This window comes from Grampus griseus, assembly GCF_964374135.1.
Source record: "Grampus griseus genome assembly, chromosome: 15".
Taxonomy (NCBI): Eukaryota; Metazoa; Chordata; class Mammalia; order Artiodactyla; family Delphinidae; genus Grampus; species Grampus griseus.
Genome location: NC_139009.1, coordinates 19,480,802 through 19,502,651, shown reverse-complemented (window position 1 = coordinate 19,502,651; position 21,850 = coordinate 19,480,802). Strand labels below are relative to the sequence as shown.

At 42.2% G+C, this 21,850-nt stretch overlaps 1 protein-coding gene across 1 annotated transcript in view; it reads left to right on the top strand.

Moving 5' to 3' along the window:
• Nucleotides 1-4,826: 4,826 nt before the first annotated feature.
• The window catches only part of DTNB (dystrobrevin beta), a 246,682-nt gene continuing 229,658 nt past the window's right edge, over nt 4,827-21,850 (top strand). Inside the window, exon 1 of the mRNA XM_082672075.1 lies at nt 4,827-4,940. The gene's annotated coding sequence lies outside the window, so the exon portion shown is untranslated. The remainder of the gene's footprint in view (nt 4,941-21,850) is intronic.

Here is a 21,850-nt window from a genome sequence, read left to right as displayed (position 1 = left end):
AATGCATCAAAGTTCCAGTTTCTCCACATCCTTACCAAAACTTGTTATTGTCTGATTTTGATTACAGCCATCTTAGTGGAGGTGAAGTAGTATCTCATTGTGTCTTTTTCTTCTTTTTTTTTATAGATATGCTTTGTTGCTTATCTATTTTTAAAATTTATTTATTTATTTATGGCTGCATTGGGTCTTCGTTGCCGCACGTTGCGGCGAGCGGGGTGGGGGGGTTACTCTTCGTTGCGGTGCGCGGGCTTCTCATTGCGGTGGCTTCTCTTATTGCGGAGCACGGGTTCTAGGCGCACAGGCTTCAGTAGTTGCAGCACGCAGGCTCAGTAGTTGTGGCTCACAGGCTCTAGAGCGCAGGCTCAGTAGCTGTGGCTCACGGGCTTAGTTGCTCCGCGGCATGTGGGATCTTCCCGGACCGGGGCACGAAACCGTGTTCTCTGCATCGGCAAGCAGACTCCCAACCACTGCGCCACCAGGGAAGCCCATTTCCGATAGCTTTTGGTGCTTGAAAAACAGCATGGATGGATGGATATAAAATCCTTAGCGTGTATTCTCTTTCCTTGAGTTTTTAGAAAATGCTGAAAATGCTGCATCACTATAGCCTTGCTTTGCTCTTAAGAAGTCTGATGCCAAATATTTTGGTTAACAGACTCCATAACAGACTAGCCTAAAAGGAACGGCACAAAGAACCATTTTGATTGTAATTTCACAACATTTGGGGCCAGGAATTTGGGTACGATTTGGCTGGGTGATTCTTCTGTTCTACGTGGCTTCAACTGGAACCACTCTGTGGTATTCAGCTGATGGCTGGACTGATACAGAGAATTCATGATGACTTCTCTCATATCAGCTAGGATCAGGTAGACCCCTCTCCCTCTCCACGTAGTCTCAGAACCTCTCCACAGGGAGTCAGATATTTTACAGAGTGGCTCGGGGCTTCAAGGGCAAGTGTTCCCAAAGACCCAGGTGGACTCTTCAAGACTTCTTATGACCAAGCCTGGAAGTCTCATAACATCACATATTCTATCGGTCAAGCAATTTGCTTAGGCCAGCCTGGATCAAAAGAAGTGATACAGAAAATACAGTCATCTTTAATGTACTGTAGCCTAATTTTCTTACACTTTTAAATAACTTGAACTTTTTATGTGGAAGCCTTGAAGATTATCATTGTTATTTTTTGGCTAATAGTTTTAATTTAATTTAATTTAATTAATTTATTTTATTTTTGTTTTGTGGTACGCGGGCCTCTCACTGCTGTGGCCTCTCCCGTTGCGGAGGAGAGGCTCCGGACGCGCAGGCTCAGTGGCCACAGCTCACGGGCCCAGCCGCTCTGCGGCATGTGGGATCCTCCCGGACCGGGGCACGAACCCGCGTCCCCTGCATCGGCAGGCGGACTCTCAACCACTGCGCCACCAGGGAAGCCCCTTTATTTTATTTTTAAAAATTTATTTATTTATTTTTGGCTGCTCTGGGTCTTCATTGCTGTGCGCAGGCTTTCTCTAGTTGCGGCGAGTGGGGGCTACTCTTCGTTGCAGTGCGGGGCCTTCTCATTGCAGTGGCTTCTCTTGTTGTGGAGCACGGGCTCTAGGTGCGCGGGCTTCAGTAGTTGCGGCCGTGGGCTCAGTAGTTGTAGCTCGCAGGCTCTTGAGCATAGGCTCAGTAGTTGTGGCACACGGGCTTAGTTGCTCCGCGGCATGTGGGATCTTCCCAGACCAGGGCTGGAACCCGTGTCCCCGGCATTGGCAGGGGGATTCTTAACCACTGTGCCACCAGCGAAGTCCTATTTTTTTATTTTTAAAAATTTTGGCCATACCACATGGCATGTGGGATCTTAGTTCCCTGATCAGGGATTGAACCTGCGCCCCCTGCATTGGAAGCACGGAGTCTTAACCACTGGACTGCCGGGGAAGACCCTATCTAATAGTTTTAAGAGACTATCTCTCAAAATTGATCATTCTGTGGCCATTTCCCCAAGTACATGTGAGTCCTTTCATTTTGTAGGTTTATATTTTCTTCTTTCAAGAAAGTTTCTTAGATTATAGTTTCATCATATGTGGAACTTTGGCTACATATATGTTGGAACTTCTTTGCTTTTATTCAAATGACAGTCCAAAGAGAGAGAGAAACAAGCACAAAGGTATGGAGGCAAGGGAAAGTAGGAACATTTCAGGAGTTTGGATGGGGGATGTGTAGGAAGAGACAAGAGATGGAGTGGACAAGGGCTAGATAGATGGAAGGTCTTGTGTGCCAGCAGTGACACCACAAGCGGCAAATTAAAAAAAAACAATTCTGACATGTGGTGTGGAATATGGATCAGAAGGAACAAGACTACAGGAGGGAGACAAGATAAAAGGGTATTGCACTAGCCTAGGTAAGAGGAGCTAAGAGGGACAGAGTGTAGACTTATGTTTGAGGAGAATCAATGGGATTGTTGGGTGTGGCGGGGGTGGGCGTGGGTAAAGGATGAAGGATGACTCCCAGGTCCTGGGCAACCAAGGGTCCAACAGTTTTAGACAACTAGAACTTGAGGGGTCTCTAGGACATCCAGGTGGAGAAGTCTAGTAGGCTTGTGTGTACATGGAACTCAGATGAGTGGTCTGAGCTAGATAATGTACTTGGGAGTTGCCGATATATGTGGCAGATGAAGACAAGGTGGATGCAACGGCTCAGGGAGAATGTACGGGGTGCGATGAAAGCTGAGAACAGAACCTTGTAGACGGAGGAGTGGTCAGAGGGGTTAGGAGAGGAGTCCCGTTGTGAAGGCCAAGGGGGTGTCAAAAAGAGTAGAGAGCTCTGTGTCGTCAAATGCCACCAAGAGCTCTAGTAATAGAGGACTCAGAAACGGCCTGGGGCATTTAGGATGAAGCCAGCGCTTACTGACTGAGAGCAGTGCAGCGATGTGGGGGGACAGAAGCTACACAGCTATGGGTCGGGGAGTGAGAGGGGGCTGAGTTGGCAGAGATGAGTGTAAACTATTTTAAGACTTTTGTCTTAAAAGACAGGGAGGGAATAGTAACTGGAGCATGATCTAGAATGACAGAGGTTTCCTCCTTTTCCTTTAGGACAGGAAAAGCTTGAACATGAATAGATGGTGAAGGAAAAGGACAAGTAGGTAAAAGAAGTTGGTAACTTTGGGAGAGAGAGTGATGACTGCAATATGTTTGAAAGAAGTTTTCTGAGGATGTGTGAGGTGATGAAAAACAGAACCGAGATGGAGAGATGCTAACATGAATATATTTAAAGTGGTTAATTCCCAGAATGGCTAGTCCACATATTGAAATTACTTTGGTTTCAGTCAGTAGAGCAAACAGAACGAACCATATTTACATATTGTTTTACATCATTTACACCTCTTTTCTCCAGAGGGCAGGATCAGTGTTTTACCCTTTCAATGCCTCCCACACAGTTGGTGCTCAATGAGTAGTAAGTGAATAAACAACGTGTCTTTTACGTGTATTCTGAGTATCTTAACATATTCAAAACATAGTTAAGACCCTGCATACAAGTGAAAAAGTCTTCTAAGCATGCAAAATAGTCGCAAAATTCATAAGTGATAGGTGATGCCAGTGTTTTGGAGTAACCTGTTTACTCTCACTTAACAAAGTTGGTTACCAGCATTTCCTTCACCACAGGGGCTTAAAAATAGGAAGATAAGAGGAGGAGGAAGAGGATGTCCTAAAGACAGGCAGGCAGACAGACAGCAGCAGAAGGTGGTACGATCTGCCTTGCCATAAGGTGCCAAAAAGCAGTGAAAAACCAGACTCAAAGCACAGGGGCCTGGGCTCTCTTAGCTTAGAGATTTACATCCTTCACTAACGTATCAAAAGTCCTTAAAGGACACTGCTGTCGTGAGCCTTAAATAAAGTTGAGAAAATGATCCTTTGAGCCGTTAAAAAAAAAGCTTTGCTGTTCCTCATTTGGCATCATCTCCTGTTTCACATAGTTTGGAAAGGATTCTAGCAAAACGGATATTAAAACAAACAAGCTGATGCTGAGATGGTAAACCTTGGTCACTCTCTGTTCCTTTGCCCAAGCTGTTTACCTAGCTTTTGATGCCCTCCCTTTTTTTCTCCTAGGATTTCTCTCTTTTTCTTCCTTGCAGGCTGAATACAAATGCCACCTCTTCCAGGAAGCCCTCTGCATTCTCCAAGCGGAAGTAATCTCTTCCTCCTCTGCCCTCCCACAGCATCTCACCGTGGCTTGGCTTTGCACGGATCACCAGACCTGCTTGTTTACACGGCCGCTTTTCCACTAAGTTACGCGCTCCTGGAGACCAGGGACCTTGACGGTGTACCCACACAGCACCTGGTACAGTGCTACAGCGCTAGGCACGGAGTCGGTGCTCAGTTAACGGTTGCTGAGCTGAATTAACACGGAAAGATCACTCAGGGCAGGGTCTCGCGCTCGAGGTGCGGATGAATGATTCATGGGGGTGGTTCTTTGCATTCTTTACCTTGTAGTCACGTCGGGCCGAGCATCCAGCCGGCGGGGCACGTACCTGTGGAGTTGGAACGCAACTACGCCGCCCACAGCTGGCTCACGGGAAAAGCCCGCAGGGGGCAAGTTTACTCCGCCCGCCCGGAACCCGGCCGCAGGGGGCGGGCCTCGAGGGGAACTCTGCCCGCTGGCCCGCCCCCTCCTCGGCGCGGCGGAAGCTCCGCCCCCAGCCGCGCGCTCGCGCAGGCGGCGCGTGCCCGGCCCCCGCCCTGCGCCCTCGCGCCCCCGCGCCCTCGCGCCCTCGCACCGGGGGCGGGCTCGCTGCGCGTGCCGGGCGGGGAAGCGGCGCGAGCCGGGTTCCTGAGAACGTTCGCCGCGGGGGCGGCTCCGGGGCGTGAGCGGGCGCCGCCACCGCCTCAGCCTCGGAGGCCGGGCCGGAGGAGGCGGAGGAGGCTGCGGCCGCCGGAGACCTTTTTGACGCCCCCAGCTCCGGCCGGGAAGTGAGTACTGCGGGGGTTTGTGGCGGCCGCCGCAGGCTGCGGGAGAGGAGCGCGGTGCCAGAGCCTCGCGCCCGCGAGAAGCGGGAAGGAGCCCGCGCAGCGCCTTTACCTCGGGAGCCTGCGGGGGTGCAGGGCCGGGAGCGGCGGAGACGGCGCGCGGGGAGCCGGGGCCGCTGCACAGCGCGCGCTGTGAGGGGAGACGGCGCCGCGCGCCCGGACCTGGAGGGGCGAGCGCGGGGGATGGAGCGGAGCTCCGGGCCGCCACCGCCGGGCTCTGAGCCCCGGGCCGCGGAGGGGGCTCCGGGGTCCCGAGCGCGCTTTGGTCGTAGGGCGCCGAGCCGGGGTGCGGGCGTAGGGCTGATGCTGCCCGTGCCCGGCTCGCAGGGAGGAGGCTCTGCCTTAGGTGTTTAAGGGGGCGAAGGAGGCAGGTCCTGGCAGAGGGCAGGTGAGGCAGGCAGGCCCTGGCAGAGGGAAAGGAATTTATTTCACATCACCTCAAAACACTATTTCCCGAGGCACCTATCAGTGAACCTGTGCACCGAGGTCACCCGTTAAAGGAAAGTGTCCTGAGAGGAGGAAGGATGCAGCTAACGAATGCTTGCTGTTAAATTCCTGTGCCAGGCCTTGGGATTAGGGAGACCTTCCAGCAGCCTCAGCAAACGTTTATTGGTTAGGTACCTTGGGGAGAGAGCCGTGGTCAGCACTGGGGCCACAAAATTGTGTAAAACACAACCATCATTTGCTCTTTAAGTGCTGGCAATTCGGTTGTAAAGGTATGCGTATGAAGTACAAAGCAACATTGAATTTTGTCTCATCCACTTTAGGTCTCTTTTCCCCAGTATTGGGAAATTGGAGCCATAAAATTGCTTGCTTTGAGGATTAAAGCAGGAGGGTCAAAGAAGCTTGTGGGAGGTACTTGGGAGAGTTTTGAAGGAACTTCTGCGTAACATTTAAAGAGAGAGAAGGGAAACGGAAATTGGAAAGAGAAAAGAAGTTACCTTTCTTCCCGGGTAGAATGAAGCTCCATGACTATTAACTGCTAAATCCTCAGTGACAAGAACGGTGCCTGACCCACAGCAGGCACTAAATACCTACGTATTATTGCCTGAATGAATGAACCAAGCAAGGTTTTGCTCTATTTTACACAGAGCACTATTGATAAGTCTGGTGTTAGGGATGGCTGAATGGACTTCCCTTGTTCCTCCGGTTCTCTTTTTTTTTTTTTTTTTTTTGCCGTGTGAGGTAACCCAGGTTCTTAGGTCTGGGCATTTAAAGTGATGGCTAAGGTGATGGAGTTGTCATATCTTGTGGTCATGCTGCCACTTTCACATCTTTATTGCATGTTGGCTGCCAGGAGCTTACTCCTTGGGCCCTTGCTTCAAATCATCCCATTCTGGCCTGTTTCTATCACTTGAGGAAGGAGAGTACTTTTGTCTAGAAAACACTTTTTCATTTTTATCTTGGTTCTTGGATCTTAGATCTGTCATAAGAGGATGTACCTCTGCTCTTCTGTAAGGGCTGGGATTCTGCCTTTTTTCTGCCTTGGTTGGATTTCTGGACTCTCGAGCTCCAGGCTGCTGTTTCAGTTGCCTGGGTTGCAGTGCCTGTTGGGTTACTTTGCCTGCCAAATTAAAACTTGACCTTTTATGAGTTCTGTGAGAATTTTTATCGTACATAAGTGGAATTACTTTTGAAGGGGATTGTGTAGTCAAGGTAATGTTGGCAAGGCTTTTGAGTGTCCACTATGTGTGAGAGACAAAATTTCTACTTAGTTAGGAAATCAGATTTAAAACCAATAGAATGCCAAGTTACCACTTGTTTTATATCTTTAGTATAAATCTCTCAGGACCTAGGTTTCCTTATATAAAAATAAAATATTAATTCAAATTTGGCATTGTGTAGTAAGCCTTGAAGAACTAAGTTAATTTCTCTTTAGTTTTATGACTGTGTACTTAAGAGTGCAACCAGCAGGTGTCTACTAGTTCTTATTTTGGGATGCCTAGGTCCTGTAATTTTGGATGCCTTGTTCTAGGTTTTCTCAGTGATACTGTATTTTATTTATTTATATATTTAATTTACATTTATTTTGAAATCAGCTTTACTGGTGTCTGCACAGATGTCCTGTGCAGAGCTGGTCTAGTGGAGTTTTGTCTGATAAACCCACTGTAAGTTGAAAGTATGGTAAGTTGAAAATGCATTTAATACACCCAATCTACCGAACATCATAGCTTAGGCTAGCCTACCTTAAACATGCTCAGAACACTTACATTAGCCTACAGTTGGGCAAAACCATCTAACACAATGCCTATTTCATAATAAACTGTTGAATGTCTCATGTAATTTATTTATTTATTTATTTATTTATTTTTTTTTTTTTTAAAAGTTATTTTTAAATTAATTTATCTATTCTTAAACATTTATTGTACTTTTGGCTGCCTTGGGTCTTCGTTGCTGCGCACAGGTTTTCTCTAGTTGTGGCGAGCGGGGGCTACTCTTGGTTGTGCTGTGCGGGCTTCCCATCGCGGTGGCTTCTCCTGCTGCCAAGCACGGGCTCTAGGCGTGCAGGCTTCAGTAGTTGTGGCGCACGGGCTTAGTTGCTCCGTGGCATGTGGGATCTTCCCGGATCAGGGCTGGAACCCGTGTCCCCTGCATTGGCAGGCGGATTCTTAACCACTGCGCCACCAGGGAAGCCCTCATGTAATTTATTGAATACCGTACTGAAAGTGAAAAACAGAATGGTTGTAAGTATCTGGGTTGTTTACTCTTGCGGCTGACCAGGAGCTGTGGCTCATTGCCGCTGCCCAGCATCACGGGAGAGTATCATACTGCATATTGCTAGCCAGGGAAAGGATCAAAATTCAGATTTGAAGTACAGTTTCTACTGAATGTGTATTGCTTTCGCACCATCTAAAGTCAAACCACTGTAAGTTGGGGACTGTCTATACTTTGTAACCACTATCTCAATCAAGGTATAGAAATTTACATCACGGTAGAAACTCCCTCATGCTGGTTTGCAGTAAATACTCTCATTACCTCTCATTTTATTTATTTCTAGTTATACAAGTATCAGGGCTGTGGCATCTAGTGCAGGAAGTATACTGCCCAATTTTAGGGGATGCCATTCACATCGGAGTGCCTGTGAATGGCAGCTCCTGGAGTTGTATTGTGCAGTCTGGGGCTGTGTACTGCAGCTCTGCAAATGGCTCATGAATGCACACTGTCTTATTAAATGCTCAAACATTACAGACAGAATACAAGGCTCCTTGACCCACTCCCTTCTCCACCAAAACGGCAGTTATCAGTTTGTTGTGATCCTTCCAGACCTTTCTCTATGCATTTTCATCTATATATAGATAATACGGGAAGAAGTAGGGTTTCCTCCGATGCCCACATTAATGACATGATACTGTAGACATTGGTCTGCAACTTCTTCCTAACAGAATGTCTGAGATCTTTCCATGATGGAACATAAAGATCTACCTGGTTCTTCTTGACTACTACACAATACCATACATAGTATATATTGTACTGTAGTTTATTTAATCCTCTCCTCATTAATGTCCATTAAAGCTGTTTGCCATTTCACCATTGCTGCAGTGAATGAAAAGTAGAATTGCTGGGTCAAAGGGGTGCATGCTTTAAATTAATTGATGGAGGTTTAACCATGTTGCCACTTGTGGATCTGGTTCATTTATTTTTAAAAGCTGAGTAGTGTTCAGTTGTAGACTTAAATCACTGTTTATGTATCCTCCACTAACTGTGGGGCAGTTAGGTTACTTTGGATACTAATTCATTGCTGGATTTATGTGTTGCCAAAGCATCCTGCCAGTCTGAGGCTTGCCTTTTCCTTTTGTTAACAATGTCTTTAGTTGTATACAAGTTTTACATTTTAATGTTATATTTATGGAAAATTTTACACTAAATTAACAAAATTTGTTTCTGTGTCTGGTTTAAGTAAATTTTCTCTACCCCAGGGTGTGAATTCTATATATCTGTATTTTCTTCTAAAATTAAAAAAGAAGTTTTGCTTTCTGTGTGGAATTTCTATATGGTGTAATGAAGTGATATATATATTTTTTAATTTGGAAAACCAGTTTTTCAGCACTTTCCCTCATTTTTTTTTATTGTGGCAAAATATACACAACATAAAATTTACTATTTTAACCATTTTTAATTGTACAGTTCTGTGGCATTAAGTACATTTACATTGTTGTATAAACATCACTGTCCATTTCCAGAACATTTTATCTTTCTCAACTGAAACTCTGTATCCATTAAACACTGATTCCGCATTCTTTTCTCCCTCCAGCCCCTGGCAACCACCATTCTGCTTTCTGTCTCTGTGAAGTTGACTACTCTCGGCACCTTCTATAAGTGGAATCATACAGTATTTGTCCTTTTGTGTCTGGCTTATTTCATTTAGCATAATGTCTTCAGAGTTCATCTATATTGTAACATGTGTCAGGATTTCCTTTTTTTTTTTTTTTTTTGACCCCCCCTCGAGGCTTGTGGAATCTTAGTTCCCTGACTAGGGATTGAACCCAGGCGCTCGGCATTGAAAACGCCAAGTCCTAACCACTGGACCTCCAGGGAATTCCCAGGATTTCCTTATTTTTTAAGGCTGAATACTATTCTGTTGTATGCATACATTATGTTTGCTTATTCATTCATCCATCAATGGACACTTGGGTTGCTTCTGTCTTTTGGCTATTGTGAATAATGCCGCTATGAACATGGGTGTGCAAATATCTGTTCAAATCCCTGCTTTCAATTCTTTTGTGTATACACCCAGAAGTGGAACTGTCCATGATATTAAAAAAATTATGTGCATAACTGAATATGACCAAAATGGGTGGATAGTACAGAGAGTTCCTATAAACCCCCTCTTCTTCAGGGGCACTTTCCCGTTATTAACATCTTGCATTAGTGTGGTACATTTGTTACAACTGATGAATAAATATTGATACATTATTATTAACTTAAGTTCATGGTTTATATTAGGCTTCTGCTCTTTGTGTTGTACAGTTCTATGGGTTTTGACAAATGCAAAATGTTATCACATGACATTTCATGTAATGTCATTGCAGTATCATGCAGAATAATTTCATTGCTCTAAAATCCCCTGTATTCCACCCATTCATTCCCCCCTCCCTCCTGCTGAGCTGATAACAACTGATCATTTTACTGTGTCTATAGTTTTTGGTTTTTTAAAATAAATTTATTTATTTTATTTTTGGCTGCATTGGGTCTTTGTTGCTGCGCGCGGGCTTTTCTCTAGTTGCGGCAAGCGGGGGCTACACTTGGTTGTGGTGCGCGGGCTTCTCATTGCGGTGGCTTCTCTTGTTGCGGAGCATGGGCTCTAGGCGCGTGGACTTCAGTAGTTGTGGCACATGGGCTCACTAGTTGTGGCTCGCGGGCTCTAGAGCACTGGCTCAGTAGTTGTGGCGCATGGGCTTAGTTGCTCCGCGGCATGTGGGATCTTCCCGGCCAGGGCTCAAACCCGTGTCCCCTGCATTGGCAGGCAGGTTCTTAACCACTGTGCCACCAGGGAAGCCTTGTGTCTATAGTTTTGCCTTTTCCAGAGTGTCATATGGCTTGGATCATGCAGTATTCTAGGCTTTCAGACTGGTCTCTTTCACTTAGCATTATGCCTTTACATTTCCTCTGTCTTTTCTTGGCTTGATAGCTCATTTCTTTTTATTGCCGAATAATATTTCATCATATGAAAGTGCCACAGTTTGTTTATCCATTCATCTATTGAAGGACATCTTGGTTACTTCTAGTTTTTGGCAGTTATGAGTAAGCTTCTATAAATATTCATGTGCAGGTTTTTGTGTGGACATAAGTTTTCAGCTTTCTTGGGTAAATACCTAGGAGCGTGATTGCTGGATCGTATGGTAAAGGTATCTTTAGCTTTGTAAGAAACTGCCTGTCCAATTTTGCATTCCCAATAATTTTAAAATTGTATATCCTAGCACCCTAAATGTACTTAAAAAAAAATCTTTGTCAGACTGTTCTGTAAAATTAAACCGCATCTGGTATGAATTTATATTCTAATTGTTGCTTTTGTTGGCTGTCTTTCTTAGCATTATACTTCTTTATATATATATATATATTTTTTTTGCGGTACGCGGGCCTCTCACTGTTGTGGCCTCTCCCATTGCGGAGCACAGGCTCCGGACGCACAGGCTCAGCGGCCATGGCTCACGGGCCTAGCCGCTCTGCGGCATGTGGGATCTTCCCAGACCGGAGCACGAACCCGTGACCCCTACATCGGCAGGCGGACTCTCAACCACTGCGCCACCAGGGAAGCCCTCTTTATGTGTTTTGAAGTTTTGATTTACAGACTTATTTGAGGGTGAGTACTTTTGCTTTTGTTTCTCTTATTTCTGTGCTCACCCTTCTCTGTGTGGCGATATTTCAGGTGCTTCCACTGATTGGACTCTAGTCAAGAAATCAGATATGATAATGGTCAGGGTCCTGCTCTTTGAGGTAATTTGGGCTATTTTAGATCTGCTCACAGAGTGTGTGAATGTCTTGGTTCATTTCCTGGTCATGAGGCTGTGTTTTTATCTTCTCACTTTTCAGAGTCCAGAGCACCACATAAACCATAGTTCTAGGCAGAGACTGACAGCAGTACTTTTTCACTTCCTTTCAGCTCTAGCCTCATCCTTGGCTTTAAGCAGTGAATCTGGCTCAGATGTCTCCTGTTTCTCCACCTCTTTCACTCTGTCACTGTTGCCCTGAAGGAAGTATACACCTGCTTCTAGACTCAGAGTCCAGCAAGCCTGTAGCTTCAGTCCTGCTCACAGTTTTGTGTATCTGTTCTGTTTCTGATCCACGTGGAGGGTTGTCTTGTTTTTGAGCCTTTTTAGTAACTTAAAAAATATATTTAAACATATCTATTACTGTGTATTTGGAGCAGAGGGGATGCATTGAAGTGTTTACTTACTGGGCTGCTTTGACTAGAAGACTTAATTGACCAGGCTTCTTTCTAAACTTGATACCACTTATCTTGTTTTCTGTGTTATTGCAATGCCTAGACCCTCCAGTGCAAAAGTTGAATAGCAGTGATGATAATGGGCATTTTAATCTTTTTCCTGAATGGGAATGCTTCCAGTATTTCACTGTTAGATATGATACTTACTAAAGGTTTCTGGTAGGTGTCTTTTGTCAATTTAAGGAGGTTTCCTTCTATTCTTGGTTTATATTTTTACTGGGTGTTGAATTTTATTGATTTTTGGCATTTGTTGAAATTATCATTGATTTCTCTTTAATATGTTAAGAGTAGGACAGACCTTTCTGAGTTGCAGATAACTGAGAGAAACAGATACATTGTATTTGATTTACTTGTTAATACATTTTTAACAACCAAAAAATGAACTTTTAAAGAAAACACATTTTGATCTTGAATTTTTGTATATTAACAATATTACGTATAAGCTATATATTATAATATTATATATATATGCTATACATTATGGCATTTCAGCAATAATTAGGTTTGGACCAAATATTCCTGTAACTAAGCCTCACTATAATCCAGTAGTGTACAGTAAAAAAAATTTTTTTTGGGCGGGAGTAACTTTAGGGACTCTATAAGGACTTTTTCAGTCCCTAACCATTCAGGCTTCTTCCTGGCTTCTTTTTCTAGACTCTTTACTCTCTCCTTTTAATTTTTATCTCTGCTTGCTCTGTCTCCTCTTGCCAGAGAGAGACTTTCTTCTGCAAGTAATAACAACTGTTATTTATTGTGAGGCTACTGTATTCAAGAGATTTTCATAGATAATGGCTACACTGTAATCTTTACCACTGTGGAAGCTAGGTATGGTATCTCCAGTGTTTGGGTGAGGAAATTGAGCTCAGAGAAGTTAAAACTTGTTTAGGGCCACACAGCTAATCAGTGACAGGAGTGATATTTGAACCAGGTCCAACTTCAAAGCCCATATTCTTTCTATATGCTCTCTCTAAACAAGACTTTTATGTACCAAGTTCAACTTGGGTTTTGTTTTTTTGGCTTACCCACATGATTCCTGCGTGTGGTGATATGACCACTTTGTGTCTCCAATATGATTTGTGTGAAAATTTTCCTTTAGTCAGGTACTTCATTGCTTTTTACTGGTGTGACGTTTTACATGTCCTTGAGCAGTTTCTTAAAATGACTAAACCTTTTTTAACTGCACAAACAAAAATAGAATAAATAGTGTCATGGTTAAGCATGTGGGCTCCGGAGTAAACTATGTTGCTTGGACCTTGAGTTTATTTTCCTTTAACTTTTTAAATATTGTGAAATATTGGCCCTCAAAAAGGTATAGAGAATAAAAATTGTGAATACCTGTGTACACACCACTTAACTTAAGACACTAGGCTCCTTTTAAAGTTGAACCCCTACTGCTTCCCAGTTGTATTCTCCTCCCCTTCTGAGGGAACCACTATTCTGCATTTGATACTTTTCATTCTTGTACATATTTTCATACTTCTATTACATATGTAAGTAGCCCTAAAATGTATATTGTTTTGCATTAAAAAAACCCCTTTATATTAACAGTATTAATTATATCTTTTTATAAGTTTATTTTTTTTTCTCTCAGTATTGTGAGACTTATCCATATGGATATATGTAGCTCTAGTGCATTTATTTTCTTCACTGAATAGGATTCTGTTATTGGATATATCACAGTTTTATGTTTTTCTGTGGATTGGCAATTAATGTGTTCTGATTTTATTTGTTACTACAAATAATGCCGCTATTCTTGTCACGTCTCTTTGTGTACACATGCATGTTTTTTAGAGTGTGTACTAGGAGTAAACTACTGGTATGTGTGCCATGCACATCTTCAACTTCCGTGTGTATTGCTAAATTCCACTCTGAAGTAGTTTTCCAATTAACATTCACACCGGCGATGTGTGGCTTCTGTTCCTTCCCTGCCTTGTCACCCGTTGGTGTTTTAGGCTTTATAATTTTTACAAATCTGCTGGATGTACCATGCAATCTTATTATATTAATCTTACATGTTTTTCTGATTACTAATGAGTTTGAACATTGCTCCATGTTTTTATTGGCTCTTAAGTTTTCCTCTTCTGTGATTTGCTGGTTTTCATTTACCTGTTCTGTTGTGTTGTCTTTTTCAGATTGATTTATAATTTTAAAATACATTTTGGATGCTAATATTTCACATAGATGGCTTCAAAGTTCTTCTTCCAGTTTGTGGCTTCTCTTTTAAAACTTAAAAAAAAAAATAGGATCTTTTGGTGCACTTAAGTTTTGGATTTGTGGTTTTAATTTATTGTTTATGAAATTTTACCTACAGACCACAGGCAGAAAAATTATCCTAGTGTCTTCACATATAGAAAGGTGGTATAATGGACCAGGGGCTAGGGGTTCTGGGTTTCTATTTCCATGCCTTTATTGTGAAGTACAACCATAGCCTGAGACTAGACATTTTATTTATTTGGATGTGCAAAATATGAGACCTGGGTATTTCCAAGCCCTTCCATTCTGATTCTCCATTGCTTTGCCTATGGTTTTTGTAGCTCATAATTAATCATTACTACCAACATGTTAACTGAAATTAAAGATATGAGAACTTAGAAATGAAATTTTGTTAACATCCAGGATTTTGGTATGAAGGCTGCATGCTGCGTATGTGATCAAAAAGAAATACAAATAATTTGATTTAGGTTGGAATACATTTAATTGGTCTTATTTTTTTCACTAATTCCAAAGTCATTTGAAAAAGTAATTCTTATATATCTTTTTAAAACACCGTTTAGGGTTTTTTTTTTTAACTATAACTATAGAAATAACTAACAAGGATACTTTTTTCCTGAAATATGACTATGAAAACTAAAGCTTTGTGTCATTTCAAGAATGTACTCTTTTCTTTATTGTTCATGTTTTTATAAATTTATTTATTTTACTTATTTATTATTTTTGGCTGCATTGGATCTTCATTGCTGTGCATGCGTGGGATTTCCCCAGTTGCGGCGAGCGGGGGCTACTCTTCGTTGCGGTGCGCGGGCTTCTCATTGCGGTGGCTTCTCTTGTTGCGGAGCATGGGCTCTAGGCAAGTGGGCTTCAGTAGTTGTGACACATGGGTTCAGTAGTTATGGCTCATGGGCTCTAGAGCACAGGCTCAGTAATTGTGGCGCATGGGCTTATTTGCTCTGCGGCATGTGGGATCTTCCTGGACCAGGGTTTGAACCCATGTCCCCTGCATTGGCAGGCAGATTCTTAACCACAGAGCCACCAGGGAAGCCCAGTTCATATGGTTTTAATATTTGCTTATTAGGTAAGTAGTTTAGTATATTTGCTTAGAACTAAAATTTCGTCTTTATGAACTAAGCAGCCCATGGCAGGTTTTAGGAAAAACTATGAGGTTTGTCTTTAGCAGACTAGAGGTGTCTGTTTCTCCTTTTTGTGCCTTACTTTCCCCCAGTTTTCTTCCTTCCTTCCTTCCTTTTTCCTTTTGGCTGCGGCATGTGACTTGCAGGATCTCAGTTCCCTGATCAGCGATTGAACCTGGGCCATGGCAGTGAAAGTGCTGAGTCCTAACCACTAGACCACCAGGGAACTCCCCTGCCCCAATTTTCTTATATTCTATTTTCTGATTCCTTGGGCACACGGCGTTTCTAGCTCTTTTACCGCCTTTCAATTTTGTTAAAACCCTTTCTCTATTCCAGACTTTTTTTTTTTTTTGGCTGCGTTGGGTCTTTGTTGCTGTGCACGGGCTTTCTCTAGTTGCGGCGAGTGGGGGCTACTCTTCGTTGCGGTGTGCGGGCTTCTCATTGCGGTGGCTTCTCTTGTTGCGGAGCACGGGCTCTAGGCGCGTGAGCTTCAGTAGTTGTGGCACACGGTCTCAGTATTTGTGGCTCGTGGGCTCTAGAGCACAGGCTCAGCAGTTGTGGCGCACGGCCGTAGTTGCTCTGCGGCATGTGGGATCCTCCCGGACCAGGGCTCGAACCCGTGTCCCCTGCATTGGCAGGCAGATTCTTAACCACTGCACCACCAGGGAAGTCCCTCTATTCCAGATTTAAAATGTTGTAAATGATTGATAAAAAAGTATTTTCTCTTCTTCCAGCTCTATATTTTTATACTTTTAAGTAAATCAGAAAAACTGTAAATTAAGGAAAAAGAGTCTTGCCGATAGAATTCTAGTCTAGGCATCATTCAAGAGGGTAGTTACATAATAATATCAATAATAATAATAATAGCAGCTAACATTTATTAGGCTCTTGTTTTGTGCCAGGCATTGTGCTAAATGCTTTACATAATTTATTTAACAGTTACCACAGGGGATTCCTGGTTAGGACTATGCGCTTCCACTGCAGGGGGCCTGGGTTTGATCCCTGGTTGGGGAACTAAGATCCCGCTAGCTGCCAGTCAAAATCAAAAACACCAGTTACCACAGCCCTGGGAGGTTGTATTTGCTATTCAGAACTCTGTAGTAATGGAGTGCAGTCACTGAATATTTTTTATTGGAACGTAGAGAACTTTTTCAGATTTGTAAAATCAAACAAACAAACCAAAAAACCCAATCTCTAGGGCTTTACCAATGTTTACTTTCCCTGGCTTTTTTTTTTTTTTTTTTAATCTGAAAGAGAAGAGAAAAGAAAAGAAGTATTAGGGGAAGGATAGTTGAGAATTTTCCTGAAATAAGCAAGGAAGTTAGTTCTCTTATAGGGGAGTTTGATTAGTTCCAGTTAAGAACGTGTTAGTGACAAGCACAGTGATCTCTGACTTCTGAATTTAAGGAGCATCCAGAGAAAAACTGACAGGAGTTTTGCTGGCAGAAAATGAACTTACACAAGAAGTTTTGACACCTAGGTGCTTTGAAGTAACTAAGAGCTGGAAGTTAAGACATTAACAAAAAGATTCAGGGGAAGTGAGGGTTACTTAACACTTAGGTGTAGTATAGAGACTTTCTGGAAACATTTCTAGAGCCTGCTTTCTTTCCTTTAGTCTTTACTGTGGGATTTACTTAACTTCTGCCTGCAGACTTAGTCTAGCTCTGGAACACATTGCTTCCCTGACAGGGCTAATGACGGTCCAGACGTTTTGCTGCACTAGCCTCCTGACCCTGTTTAACTGTGACCTAAGGTCTGCGCAGCACCAGGGCTTGGGGACCTGTATTCTTTCCTGAGTCCTGGAGTCGTCGTGTTTGCCCTGGAGGGGGTGATGTGGCACAGTGGAAAGAGAATAGGCTTTATTGTCAGATTGGTTGCCTACTCCACGAATTACTAGCTTTGGAATGTTAGGCCAAGTTAACTAACCACTTAGGCTCTAAATTTCCTCATCTGATTCTGCCATTCACATTCCTTATTTGCTCCTCAAGCCTAGCTCAGTCTCATCTTTTCATTCTAGTTTTTTTTAAGAGTAATGGTTTCCAAAGTGGGAGGCGTGCAAAATGATCTTCTAGGCAGGGAATAACAAGAAAAAAAAAAGGGCAATTAACTTTACTAATATTTAAATCATAGTTTGACACTTTACTCCGTCTGTATGTCTGATGATATACATCAGGTACGGAAAGTGAGGTAACCTGAAGGGAGGATCATGGGCACGCCACAACCTGGAGGGGCCGACAGTGTGAGCCTCCTTATTTGTTTGCTTACATTCTATTTGGACATACTACAGTTAACCTCTACCTGGTTTAGGGATCTTTCAGATTATATTATCTGATTTGCATGAAATGAAGCTTGCTGAATGAATAGACAAAGGGTTTAAAAAGATTCCTGCAAAGAACCTGCGGATTGAAGTTTCAGATTCAACTGAAGACTGAAGTGCTAATGCAAGGACACATGAACAGCAGGAAACAAACGGAGCTGGTACTTCTATTTATATTAGGAGCTTGTTTTCAGTCACATGCAAAGTACAAAACAATAATGGTCTAAGCAGATTGAAAAGGAATCACTAAAAAAAAACCCAAAAAAACCCTTAACATTGTTAAAAATACTATTTGATGTATGGGTTTATATATACCATTGAGTATATTGGGCCTTAAGGTATTTGCTTAATGATATTATGAGGCTAATATGGTCAGTTGAGATATTTTAAACTGAAGCATTCCGAATATGAAGACAAACTTACTGAGCTTTTTTCGGTGATGATTATAGTTGTGTGCTAATTAATATCTTTTATTTTTTTTGCCTGTGTCGGGTCTTGGTTGCAGCATGCGGGCTCTTCGTTGTGGCGTGCGGATTTCTTTCTAGTTGTGGCTCAAGGGTTTCTCTCTAGTTGTGGCACGCGGGCTCCAGAGCGTGTGGGCTCTGTAGTTTGAGGCACTTGGGCTCTAGGTGAGGCGCGTGGGCTTAGTTTCCCCAAGGCATGTGGGATCTTAGTTCCCCGACCAGGGATCAAACCCATGCCCCCTGCATTGGAAGGCGGATTCTTTACCACTGGACTACCAGAGAGGTCCCTGATTAATGTCTTAAAATTTTATTAACTTAATGATATATTTTTGGAAATTTCTTTGGAGATTTCTTACTTCAGGAGTAAAAGACAAAAAGCCATAAACTTTTCTTCTTCCCGTTTTAGTAAAACTGGCTGAAATAATACATAGACAAAAATAACAATTTTAGTTTGGTGACAAACTAAAAATCCATCCTTTGTTAGCAATACTGTTGGCATACTCGTAGAAGACATTGCTGAGGTTTTGAAATAATAAATATTATACCAAGTTATGGAGTTTGTGAGCGTTTCTGTATATTTCGATAAAAGTTCAGAGGTTATGGTTTTTGGTGTAGTCCATTTTAATAATAAAATGTATGGAGACCTGCCTCTTTAACCCTCCGGACCACTAAAGGAAAGGTTTACCAGAGAATATACTCTAATGACTTAAAATTTTATTATGAAATAGGGCATATAAAGCATAAAGAATAGTAGTACAGTGTACCCAGAACCCAGCCTAATAAATAAATCATAGCTAATAGAGTTGGTATTCCTCTGCAGTCACATTATTCTACTTCCACCTCCAGAGGACTTTGCTTTTCTGAATTTGGTGATGCATGTTTTATGTGCACTTGTAAAGAATTTGTATTTTGTCATTATTGGGTGGGTTGTTCCACAAATGTCAATTAGATCTAGTTGGCTGATGGTGAAGTTGAGTCCTTCCATATTCATCTCGACTTGCTACGTGTATTGATCATAGAAGAGTGTTGAAGTCTCCAAGTATAAGTGGATTTGTCTCTTTCTCCTTTCAGTTCTATCAATTTTTGCTTATTTTAAAGCACTGTGGTTAGGTACAGAGACATTTAAGATTATGTCTTATTAAAGAATTCTGTATGTTACAGGCCCAACAATACAATTTTATTGTTTTATCTATATTGTATTGTATTGTTTTATCTATATTGTATTAAAAAGCAATTGTTTTTTAAGTCAGTTAAGAGAATAAAGGAGAAGAAATATGTAATTGTACTGTCTTTAAAAAAATGAACTTTACCTTTTTAGAACAGTTTTAGATTTACTGAAAAATTGAACAATAATAGTTTCTATATGTAGCCTACACCCTGTTCCCTCTGTTATTAGCATCTTACATTAGTATGGTTCATTTCTTGCAGTTAATGAACCAGTGATGATACATCATTATTAACTAAAATCCATACTTTCTTCAGATTTCCTTAGCGTTTACCTAATGGCCTTTTTCTGTTCCAGAATCCCATCTAGGATACCACATTACATTTAGTTGTCCTCTCCTTAGACTTCTCTTGGGTTTGTCGGTTTCTTGGCTTTTTCTGGTCAAGTTTTTGATGAAACTTGACACTTCTGAGGAGTATTGGTCAGGTATTTTGTAAATTTCCTTCAATTGAGATTTGCCTGATGTTTTCCTCATGATTAGATGGGGTTTATGGGTTTTGGAGGGGAAGACCACAGAGGTAAAATGCCATTTTCATCACATCGTGTCAAGGGTCCATACTGTCAGCATAATTTATCACTGTTGGTGTTGTACTTGATCACCTAGCTGAGGTAGTGTTTATCAGGTTTCTCCACTGTCAAGTTATTTCCCCCTCCCCCTTCACCTCTTTGGAAGGAAGCCACTGTGTGCAGCTCACACTTAAGGAGGGAGGAGTTATGTTCCACCTTCTTCAGGGCAGAGTCTCCATGTCAATTATTTGGAATTTTTCTGTACAGGATATTTGTCGATTCTTCATTCTCATGTATCAGTATCAACTTAAGGATATTTAATACTACTTTATTTTGTTGCTGAAATTTTTCCCACTTTGGCCATTGGGAGCTCTTTCAGTTAGCCTCTGTGTCCCTTTGATATACCCCTATCATATGGTTTTGTTCCTCCCAGGACTTCTTTACTTTCTATACTACAAGGTGCTCCAGGCTCATTGTGTATATTTCTTGCGTCAGGCATTTCTCGGAGGAGCCCTAGTTCCTTTTATTGAAGAATGGTGGTATAAACAAAAATTTGGCCACTAAAAATGTGCTGAGTGCTTTGGGATACTTTTGTTTCTAGGCCCTCTCAGTTGACAGAGCAAGGACATGTATATGTGTATACTAATGCATATACACATACCTACAAATGCTTTTATATGTAACTATCTATATATCTATATTGAGTGAACCATGAAGGTATACTGATGTCTCCAATTGTAATCCATTCCATTACCACCTGGATCATTATAGCTTCTCACCTTGCTTATCTGTAACCTCACACTTCACCATCTGCCATCTGTTTACTTAATTGTTCAGTTATGCATACATGCATAACAGTATTAGAATTCTTAACCCATAGCCTGTGGGAAACCAGAGTACAGTACTTATATATATTTTATTTTGCCTTTAGTTTTAACAGACTCTGTTCACTTCTAGAGTTACTTAGGTTACTATACTTTCCCCCCACCGTTCAGTGAGGCTGTTTCATACATTTGTAATACAGTTAGATTGTTTTGTTATATTCTCCATTTCATTCTGGGGTTCTTTGACCCCCTAAAGGATTACTATGGTGTTTTTTTTTGTTTTTTTTTTGTTTTTTTTTTTGCGGTACGCGGGCCTCTCACTGTTGTGGCCTCTCCCGTTGCGGAGCAACAGGCTCCTGACGCGCAGACTCAGCGGCCATGGCTCACGGGCCCAGCCGCTCCGCGGCATGTGGGATCTTCCCGGACCGGGGCACGAACCCGTGTCCCCTGCATCGGCAGGCGGACTCTCAACCACTGCGCCACCAGGGAAGCCCCCCCTAAAGGATTAAAAAAAATTTTTTTTACATACATTAAGGTCCACTCTGTGTTGTAATTTTCTTTGGTTTTCACAAATGTGTGGTGTCAGTGTCCACCATTACAGTATCATACGGAAGTTTTATCACCCTCGAACTTCCCCTGTGCTTCACCTATTCATTCCTCTTCCCTTCTTCCCAAATCTCTGGCAACCACTGATTATTTTACCATCTGTATTGCTTTGTTTTTTTCTAGAAGGTCATAAAATTGGAATCATATAGTATGTAGCCTTTTCAGACTGGCTTTTTTCACTTAGCAATACGCATTTAAGCTTCAGGTTTTTTCATGGCTTGATAGCTTATTTATTACTGCTGAATAATATTCCATTTATGAAAGTAGTAGTTTCTTTATCTGTTCACCTATTGAAGGGCACCTTGGTTGCTTTCAGTATTTGGCAGTTGTGAATAAAGCTGGTATAAACATTTGGGTGCAAGTTTTGTGTGAATATCCATTTTCCACTTAGTTGGTTAAATACCTAGTGCAATTACTGAATTGTATGGTAAGACTATGATTAGTTTTGTAAGAGACTGCAAAACCGTTTTCCAACCAGGCTGTCTGTGCATTCCCACTAGCAATGGATGAGAGTTCCTGTTGCTCTACATTCTTGTCATCATTTGCTATTGACAGTTTTTTGGATTTTAGCCGTTCTAATAGGTGTATAGTGGTATCTCGTTGTTTTACTTTGTAATTTC